This window comes from Hemiscyllium ocellatum, chromosome 16 (assembly GCF_020745735.1).
Source record: "Hemiscyllium ocellatum isolate sHemOce1 chromosome 16, sHemOce1.pat.X.cur, whole genome shotgun sequence".
In the NCBI taxonomy this organism is placed as follows: Eukaryota; Metazoa; Chordata; class Chondrichthyes; order Orectolobiformes; family Hemiscylliidae; genus Hemiscyllium; species Hemiscyllium ocellatum.
The window spans coordinates 4,859,311-4,870,123 of NC_083416.1; the positions used below are offsets into that span (position 1 = coordinate 4,859,311).

Consider the following 10,813-nt stretch of genomic DNA (forward strand, 5'->3'; position numbering starts at 1 on the left):
AAAATTTTACCGTCTGCCATCTGTCCCTGGTACATCAGCATTTTCTGTATAGTTAGTAATGCAGAACACCAAGCTGGAGAAACTCCAGGCTGGCAGCATTGAGGTATTGTTTCACATTTCCCACATGATGGATTACCAGTCACTTTCCCTGAAGGTTAGCAAGTTTTGCTATTAGATTCCACCATCGTTACTAAAATTACAAGCTATATCCTGTGCTGATTCACTAAGTTTCAGCTGGAATTCTGGTTCTTACCAAAATCTTCTTAAGCCACAAGGTCCTCAAGTGGAAACAGAAGTTATTTTCTTTTAGACTATGCTGCTGATATGGTAACACTACTGCAGCACTATGCGAGTGACAATGAGGCAGAGTTTAGAAAATTACTAAAGATGCCAGCCTGTTATTACAGCATCCAGAGGAAAAAACTTCCACAGGACAGATGTGATCAAAGAAATTACACTGAAAACATTTTTCACTCTGATTCAAGATATGGAACATCCTGCAAACTGTTTACTGCAATGGGGTTTTTTTTTTGCAGCTGCGCTCTGAAAATATCAGTAATCATTAACATTTGGTCATTGCCTGATCTCAAACAGGCTACTGGGCACTTAAAGTCAAGAAAAGGCAGGAGGCTTTAAAATTCTCCTCAGCACTGATTATACAACTGAGTAAAGACACCTTCAGTTCAAGGTAAACTGGATGGGGATTAAAAACCTACTGCCAATTCACACCATGCTATCAAACCAGGGAATACAGCAAATCCAGTCCCAGGGAGAAAGTGAGGACTGCAGATGCTGGAGATCAGTCGAAGAGTGTGGTGCTGGAAAAGCACAAACGATCAGGCAGCAGCAGCAGAAGAGTCAACGTTTTGAGCACAAGGTCACCAGGAAAGAATCGTTCCAAATCAAGTTCCAGTCTGTGTACAGATGCTCCATCAAGAAAATGGTGAGATTCAAACTGACCTCCCAATCTTAAAATTTTGAAAACTACAAATCTGTAGTGTTTATGACATGATCAGTTTAACATGTTTCCTGGTTTCTTGAAGACTACCATTTTAAATGGTGCTATCTCAAACTTAGCTGTCAACCTTTAAGTCACTAGGACACAAATGCATGAACTACAGAGGACTCATCTTTATTTGTGCAACATACAAGAGTGCAGTCTTTGTGCATTAACCAGCTGAGACACACCACTTTAAAATTGTTACTTTTCTCAAAGTAATCGAACAGCACGACTTTCTCATCCAGCACACAAACCGTGGGTGGCTGAATCTTCAGCATACTGTTGACTCCAGATTCCAAAGGTACTGAAAAAGAAAGTCAACATTTGTTGTAAACAGTATTCAAAATGACCGAATTATAACAATCATGAAAACAGCACCTTGCACTTTAATACATTTACCAGTATCGGAGAAGAAACGGCTGGAGAACATCAAAGCAACTGCTGATCCATGTTAGGGATGAAGCTTCATTAGTGACTGGAACAAACCTAATGTTCTGGTGCTCCCTGGAAAGAAAATGCGACAATGTTATCATAGCACCATCTGGATGACCATATGTATTTAAGATCAGCTGGACAGGACATGGTTTTAACATGTCTGTATTCAAATGTGCTGTTGTCAGTCATGTCTTACAACAAGACTGGATGGGGTAGCAGCAATGGGGCAGCTAGTGCTGCATTTTGCACATGACCAGAGTCATACAGCACAGAAACAGACCCTTCAATCTAACCAGTCCACACTATCATAATCCCAAACTAAACCTGTCCCACCTGCAAGCTCCTGGCCCACCCATTTGTGTACTTAGATGTTGTACCTACTTCTCTACTTCCTTTAACAGTTTATTCAATATGAACCACTTAAAAATGCCCCCGATTTCTTTAAATCCTTCTCACTTCAGAAAAGTATACTTCCCTCAGCCGCCATTCCACATTAGAGATTTCTAACAAGGTCACCTCTCAGCCTAACCCTATCAGACTTCTACAATTCAAACATTCCATTCCCAGCAACAATCCAAAGTGTAAATATTGTACACCCAGTGTTACTGAGTAAAAAGTGAGGTCTGCAGATGCTGGAGATCAGAGCTGAAAATGTGTTGCTGGTTAAAAGCACAGCAGGTCAGGCAGCATCCAAGGAACAGGAGATTCGAAGTTTCGGGCCAGAGCCCTTCATCAGGAAACTGAAGGGCTCTGGCCCGAAACGTTGAATTTCCTGTTCCTTGGATGCTGCCTGACCTGCTGTGCTTTAACCAGCAACACATTTTCACCCAGTGTTTCTGCAAGTCTGAGTGGATACACTAGACCCTTCTACATGCTTAGTCAAACTTAAACATTAAATACTGGAGCCAGTCAAAAACCACTTTACTGCTGGTCCCCAATCTAACAGGTTGCCTTTTGTACAAGATCTTTCAACTAGAAAGTGTCCGAGGGCCTTTAGAAATACACAGTTGCCAAGTCACAAAGGAACAGATGTAGGAAGAAGTTGCAGAAGCAACACAAGTGAACGCTGAGTGTTTGTTACAGGTCTTTCAGTCAGACTCCTGTGGGAGCAGAGCCACTGCAGCCTGTGCCAAAGCCCTGTTTATAATGTCCCAAGTTTAGATTATCACAGAGAGGATTGGCCCATGCTGTGATTGTACAGACTTGGTTATATCCCCCACTATACCAACCCTTCACACTAGTCTAGTTGTATTCAGTGACACAGCAATGTTATCTACTATACATCCTACTCATTGTTCTGAATGAATCTAGGCTCATCTCATGTTGCCCTGAAACAGCTTCAGGAAACGTGCACACCCTGGAGTGTTCAAAAGGAGACTGGCCTCTTTTGAATCGGCCCAATTTCCAACAAAGAGCCTCAACACAAGCTACAAGCTTCCAAGTTCAATATAAAAGTCACTTTCTTTAAAAGCTCAATTTTTTAATACATTCAAAAAAGGCAGGCAACAGATAATTCCATCAAGTACTGAGGGATTGTTACAAAACTCAACAAGCAGTTGGACACTTCCCAAATTAAACAGAAACAGGGCTGACAAATAAGACAAACTTATCAATGTCAGCATTCAAACACTTTAGATAATTCAGTCATTTTGGCCAAGTCAGACCAACTACAGATGTAGAATGATTAATGATAGTTGTTTACCTTAGCTCACACCTTCAGAAACAGCACTGAAGTGACATTTCCAGACATGATTCACACTACAGATTAAAAAAGATTTATTAGAAATGACAATTTCAAAGGAGAAAATTAAGCACACATTATGAAAAAGCTTTGCAGTGTGAAATCCAATTCGAGATCTGTTTGACATGCCATAATTGTGAAGCCAATGACTTTTTAAAAAAAAATAGGTAACCAGTCAAGGGCAGTAGCAGTAAAGTGGTTCTCTCACCCACTTCAGGAATTGGTGTTGGGTCTCATTTGTCCAAACCCTTAGAACTCCAAAGCAAAACCGTAACTAGTGTAGCAACCTGGGACTCCACATTGTCACACTAAGCAATGGTCAATTATTTATAAAAGGAGAGAAATAAACTCAGTGCTACAAGGATAGGATAGGGGAAATGGGAGTGATTGAACTACTGCAGAGGGGGCCAAAATGGCATCTGGTGTTGCAGGCGGAGTACTTTGCACTTGTCACATTGCCTTCAAAACATCAAGTGCCCCCACCCCAAAAGATGCTGCCAGATCTGGCAAGGTTCTCCATGTACCAATGTCCACGGTATTTTGTTCTTGTACAATCCCAATAATCTAATCATACTTTGTTCGACATGTGAAGGGAAGATAGTATCCATGTTTTACACTAAAACGGTTCGTGTTCACCACTTGAAAACTTGCAACAAGACCCTGTTTTTAAAGAAAGGGACTGAAGTATGGGATTTCAATTACTCTGAATAGAGACTGTCCTCTGGGCAATTAGGAGGGAAGAAATAAAATGTTGGCCTGACCAGCAACAGCAGTATGCCATGAATGAGGGGAAAAGAGAAACAGGACCCAAAGATTGCTTTCACACAACCAATGAGGCAGAAATTTGAAATGAGATGCTGGGAAATACTGTGAAGCTCCTGTGGTTCTAACTGAACCAACTGGGTGAAGCATACCCATAGCCCACTGAAATTCAAAACACCAAGGTTGAGACCAATGGCAGTTTTTTGGTGAGATCAAAGTTCAAATAGGAAAGGAGGGCAAAGTTGAGTCACAATCTTACATGACATTTTGGTCCACTGCTAATTTGTTTACAATCCAAGAATGTACACAAGGCAATGTGAATTTGCTGAAAACAAATTTGGGACGTATTACAAAACTGAGAACACAAACAGTACACAGCAGTAAAGCAAAAAAACTCACCTGAGCTGACAGGTAGTGTCCATGCTTCTCACCAAATCACAACTGAACATTCAACACTGCAAAGAATAAATGCCACAAACACTCAACACATGGAGCCACAGAACTGCTATAAGACCCACTGGATTCCTGCATCTTCATTTATTTTCCATCCATTTTCTTTTAAATCATTAAAACAAAAAGACATATTAGCCCTTGTATAGCCTAGCCCCACAAGCTTAAAATTAATAACCTAGGATTCTCATTGAAGCTTGGAGAAGATTACAGAATCTTTGACTTTGATCTTTAAGTCATCATTGTCTACAGTAATAGCACCAGAAGGCTGGAGAACAGCAAGTGTTGTCCCCTTATTCAAGGAGTAGACTCAACCCTACTAATTATAATTTGGAGGTGCCAGTATTGGACTGGAGTGGACAAAGTTGAGAGATAGGATTTATCATCTAGAAAGGAATACTTGAACAGGGATAGTCAACAGTTTTGTGAAGGGTAGGTTGTGCCTCACAAACCTTTAGTTCTTTGAGAAGGTGACCAAAGTGATGTGAGGGGGTAAGGCATTTGATAAGGTTCCCCATGGTAGGCTATTGCAGAAAATAGAGGCATGGGATTGAGGGTGACTTAGGAGTTTGGATCAGAAGTTGGCTAGCTGAAAGGCGACAGAGGGTGGAGGTTGATGGGAAATGTTCACCCTAGAATTCAGTTACTAGTGGTGTACCGCAAGTGTCAGCTGTGGGCCACTGCTGTTTGTCATTTTTATAAGTGAGCTGGAATGAGGGCAGAGAAGGATAGATTAGTAAATTTGCAGACAACACTAAGGTCAGTGGAGTTGTGGACAGTGTGGAAGATGTTGCAGGTTACATGATATCGATAAGCTGCAGAGCTCTGCTGAGAAGCTGCAAATGGAGTTTAATGCAGAGAAGTGATTCACTTTGGAAGGAGTAACAGGAATAAGGAATGTTGGGCTAATGGTAAGATTCTTGGTAGTGTGGATGAGCAGAGGGAGATTGTGTTCATGTGCTAAGATCCCTGAAAGTTGCCACCCAGGTTGATAGGATTGTTAAAGCATATGCTGTGTTAGCTTTTATTGGTAGAAGGATTGAGTTTGAATCTGAGGTCATGTTACAACTGTACAAAACTCTGGTGCAGCCACACTTAGAAGTATGGCATAGTTCATGTTGCTGCATTATAGGAAGGATGTGGAAGCTTTGGCAAGGGCTCAGAGGATATTTACGAGGATGTTGCCTGGTCTGGAGAGAATGTCTTATGATGAAAGGCTGAGGAACTGGAGGCTGTCTTCATTAGAGAGAAGGTAGAGGTGACTTAGAGAGACATACAAGATAACCAGAGGATTAGATAGGATGGACAAGTGAGAGCCTCAGATGGTGATGGCTCACATGAGGGGACATAGTATTAAATTGAAAGGTGATAGACATAACTGATGTAAGAGGTATGTTCTTTGCTTAGCAAGGGTGTGGAATACCCTGCTGCAACAGTAGGAGATTCACCAACTTTAAGGGCATTTAAAAGTGGTGGTTAGATAAGCATATGGATGATAGTTGAATAGCATAGGTTAGATGGGTTTCACATGAGTGTAACAGAGAACCGAAGGGCCTGCACTGCACTAATGTTTGTGTTTGATGTTCAATCAGGATTCATGGCATTTCTATATCACCCAGATGCACCCCCCGAAACAAAGATGATCAAATTCCAAAAATAACTTCAAGTCCAGAAAATGTCTACCAGAGATAAATCATAAGATGAACATCTCAATTGTACATTTTAATCTCAACTCAAATTGCATCAAGCTGTTACCTAGTTTTTTTAAAAATATAAAAAGTGTATGCAACCAGACTAGGACCATCCTTAGCAGTGAACAATGGACCACTCTCAAAAGGGTGCACAACACTACCCAGACCTGGTACTAGCCATGACCAGAACAGTAACAGCTAATAGCCAGTGCAAGAGCAGCCCCATTAATCTCCCAGCTGTGTAACACTGGCACAGGCACTTCATAGCACTGGACAGCTGACATACCACTGGGAAGAACTGTACAAGGCAGATATAAAGCACTTGGCTGTAACAGACGCATGGAAAGGCTAAACTAATGCAAGATGTATAGCATGCACCTTTTAAAACCTCAGATACCAGCGATGCCATTGAAAGGTTTCTGTATCTTAAAAGAAATTCCAAATAACCCTGAAGGCCATTTGAAATTGCTTCCCTCCCAATCCAAAACATCTCTAAATCCCATCCCTGCAATTCTGGTCTCCTGACCATCTGGTCTTAAGTCTTTGGGGGAAGGGCGGGAGCAATAGCCAGCAGCATCATTTGACTATTAATTCAGAAACTCTAATGTTCTGGGCACCAAGGTTCAAGTCCCACCATGGCAAATTGTGGAATTTATTTCAATATTAAAAATCTGGAATTAAGGGTCTAATGACCACAAACCGTTGCCAATTTTTGTGAAAAAAAATCAACCTGATTCAGTCATGTCCTTGAGGGAAGGAAGCTGCCATCCTTACCTTGACTGACATGTGACTCCAGACTAAAGCAATGTGGTTGACAACTGCCCTCTGGGCAGTTAGGGACAGACAACAGATTGCTGGCGCAGCCTGAGATTTTAATATATCCTAGGCCAGCATTTATTGTCCACCCCTAATTGTCCAGAGCACAGTTAAAAATCAACCATATTGCTGTGAATGCAAATTACCACAGATGCAGGAATTCTACTGGTCAAGCAGCAGTCAGGACAAGCTAATATTGAGTCAAGATAATTCAGAACTCTGAAGAGTCATCTCCACTCAAAACACTAGCTATAGACAAGCGAGAGGCTGGGAGAGCACAGCAAGCCAGGCAGCATCAGGAGGTGGAGAAGTCAACTCTGAAGGACAGTTGTCTCCAAAACACCAACTTCTCCACCTCCTGATGCTGCCTGGCTTGCTGTGTTCTTCCAGCATCTTGCTCATCTACTTCACATTCCAGCACCTGCAGTTTTTGTTTCCTCAAAATGTTAGCTGACATATGGTTGCAGGTCTGGACTCATGTAAACAAGACCATGCAAAGAATTCAGATGAGTTTTTTCCTTAAAACTTTGTGGTCATCACTAGATTAGATTAGACTTACAGTGTGGAAACAGGCCCTTCGGCCCAACAAGTCCACACCGAACCGCCGAAGTGAAACCCACCCATACCCCTACATTACCCCTTACCTAACACTACGGGCAATTTAGCATGGCCAATTCACCTGAGCCGCACATCTTTGGACTGTGGGAGGAAACCGGAGCACCCGGAGGAAACCCACGCAGACACGGGGAGAACGTGCAAACTCCACACAGTCAGTCGCCAGAGTCGGGAATTGAACCCGGGTCTTCAGGCGCTGTGAGGCAGCAGTGCTAACCACTGTGCCACCGTGCCGCCCATTAATAGTTTCTAGATTATTCAAGTTCCACCATCTGCTATAGCAGGATTTAAGCTCAGGCCCCCAAGGTTGGAGGATTAACAATCCAGCAATAATACCACGAGGGTCATCCATGTTGAATGGGCAAATAGATAAAATACACTAGAAACAGCTGTCTTTTCAGTTGCCAAGGGACACACTCCAAATTTGTCACCCTAAACCTTTAATTCACCATTTAACACCAAGCCGTCCAACTAACCTCCCAGTAACCAATCTTTATGAGGCTCAGCATCAGATTTTTTTTTAAAAAAAGTTGACAGCCAGCCAAAGCCATTTACTCAGCAAGTGATCCAGGTCAAAATTTGCAAACCCCAACCCTCAACACATGCAATTCCAGTCAAGGAATAATAACCAGAAATAAGGACAAACAATATTTTGAAATCAACCTGCCTAAGTGCATTTTATAAAATATTATGAGGGATATGGATAGAGCAAAAGGACTGGGGCCTGTCCCTGAGATGGAGTGTCCTAAACTGGAGGGCATAGTTTTAGGGTGAGGGGAAAGATTTAAAAGGGACCTAAGGCAGCAACGTTTTCATTCAGAGGATGGTGTATGTATGGAATAAGGTGGCAGAAGTCAGTCAGATGTACAGCATGGAAACGGACCCTTCGGTCCACCCTGTCCATGCTGACCAGATATCCTAACCCAATCTAGTCCCACCTGCCAGCACTTGGCCCATATCCCTCCAAACCCTTCTATTTGTATACCCATCCAAATGCCTCTTAAATGTTGTAATTGTACCAGCCTCCACCACATCCTCTGGCAGCTCATTCCATACACGTACCTCCCTCTGTGAGGGAGAGTTGCCCCGTAGGTCTCTTTTATATCTTTCCCCTCTCACCCTTAACCTGTGCCCTCTAGTTCTGGGCTCCCTGACTCCAGGGAAAAGACTGTCTATTTATCCTATCCCTGCCCCTCAATTTTGTAAACCTCTATAAGCTGAAAGTGTGTTGCTGGAGAAATGCAGCAGGTCAGGCAGCACCCAAAGAGCAGGGGAATCGACGTTTCGGGCATAAGATCACCCCTCAGCCTCCGACGCTCCAGGGAAAACAGCCCCAGCCTGTTCAGCCTCTCCCTGTAGCTCAAATCCTCCAACCCTGGCAACATCTTTAGATTATGGGGTAAAAAATGAGGTCTGCAGATGCTGGAGATCACAGTTGAAAATGTGTTGCTGGTTAAAGCACAGCATGCTGCCTGACCTGCGGTGCTTTAACCAGCAACACATTTTCAACATCTTTAGATTAGATTACTTACAGTATGGAAACAGGCCCTTCGGCCCAACAAGTCTGCACTGACCCGCCGAAGCGCAACCCACCCATACTCCTACATTTACCCCTTACCTAACACTACGGGCAATTTAGCATGGCCAATTCACCTGACCCGCACATCTTTGGACTGTGGGAGGAAACAGGAGCACCCGGAGGAAACCCACGCAGACACGGGGAGAACGTGCAAACTCCACACAGTCAGTCGCCTGAGGCGGGAATTGAACCCGGGTCCCTGGCGCCGTGAGGCAGCAGTGCTAACCACTGTGCCACCGTCCTGGTAAACCTTTTCTGAACTCTTTCAAGTTTCACAACCTCTTGCCGACAGGAAGGAGACCCAGAATTGCATGCAATATTCCAACAGCCTGGGGCAGGTGGGACTTGAACCCAGACCCCCTGGCCCAGAGGCAGGGACATGACCACCAGGCCACACCCCAACCTGCAAACACAAACACATCCTACAGAGCATGGACCAAAAAGGTCGGGATTACAATCACACACTAAGTGCATGTTAACTTACTGAAGGTACCCGAGATGGTGAGGACACACACACACACTAACCCTGGAGCTGGCTTGACCTGGGATCAGCCGCCATTGCCATTCACCTCCCTCCCCCCCACAAAAAACTGGAAAATAAGCAAAATAAACCCCCATCCTTCACTACATATCAATCCCTCGCACTCCGCTCCATCACCCCGTGGCAACCCGGAGCCCAGACAGGCCTCTCCCACCCAGGATGGCACCGGATTACACTCAACCACCTCTTCCCCGGCGTACCTTAGCTCCACAAGCGGACACGACAAAATGGAGGCCGGCCGCGCCGCTGGCCGTCCCCTTTAAAGGCTACTCAACTCTCGCGAGAGTCAGAACGTGGCGAGCGGAATACGCCCATGCGTCGCCGTGGCTGGAACGAGCCGCACCCGCGGTGCGCCATCTTTGATCAAGGCAGAAGACCAGCGCCAGTCTCTCTTAGCTGTATCAGAGTGACAGACCCAATAATGAGCACATTCTGTAAGAATTGCCTGGGAAAGTGAAGATTCAGCTGGTCTCGGGAACCACGGCAATTAATTCAATAATTCCACATTGCAGATTCTATTATTCTATGTGTGCTTAAACTAAACCAAAATACATACTTTTCAGTGCAAAACACATAAGATGCATAAATGTTCTTTTCTGTCCAGAGTAACACAATGTTGTACCTTCAACACTTTTTCTCCCCTTGTATTTTGTTACCTTTTTGTGTTTTCTTCTGTTGAGAAATAAAAGAATATGGAGAAACGTACAGCACAGATTCCAAAGACCATTTTTGTTAATGTGAGAATTAGACATTGCTGGTTGCCAGCAATTAATCAGCCTCCTCTAATCGCCTTCGAGAGGGTGGTGGTGATGGCACTTGGGTGGTGCGAATCACAGAATTCCCACAGTATGAAAGCAGACCATTCAGCCCATCAAGTCCACACCAGCCCTCCAAAGGGCATCCCACCCAGACTCACCACCCCCCACCCCATCCCTGTAACTTTGCATTTCCCTAGCCTGCACATCCCTAGATACTTTGGACAACTCAGCATTACCAATCCACCTAATGTACAAGGCTTTGGACAGTGAAAGGAAACCCACACAGACACAGGGAGAAAAAGCTTTGACAAAGGGTCGGTTAGACTAGAAACGTCAGCTCTTTTCTCTCCTTACAGATGCTGCCAGGCCTGCTGAGATTTTCCAGCATTTTCTCTTTTGGTTTCAGACAGAGGGAGAATGTGCAA

The 10,813-nt window shown here is 43.9% G+C and overlaps 1 long non-coding RNA gene and 1 other non-coding gene across 2 annotated transcripts; both read right to left on the minus strand.

Annotated features, from left to right (window-relative positions):
- Positions 1-1,111: 1,111 nt before the first annotated feature.
- Positions 1,112-9,863, minus strand: LOC132823133 (uncharacterized). Its single transcript, XR_009645501.1, has 5 exons — positions 9,831-9,863; positions 4,338-4,393; positions 3,138-3,193; positions 1,400-1,504; positions 1,112-1,304 (listed from the first exon to the last, which is right to left on the minus strand). It is a non-coding gene; the product is annotated as an uncharacterized LOC132823133 (long non-coding RNA).
- On the minus strand, positions 6,167-6,372 carry LOC132823574 (small nucleolar RNA SNORA74). Its single transcript, XR_009645568.1, has one exon. It is a non-coding gene; the product is annotated as a small nucleolar RNA SNORA74 (small nucleolar RNA).
- Positions 9,864-10,813: the final 950 nt, after the last annotated feature.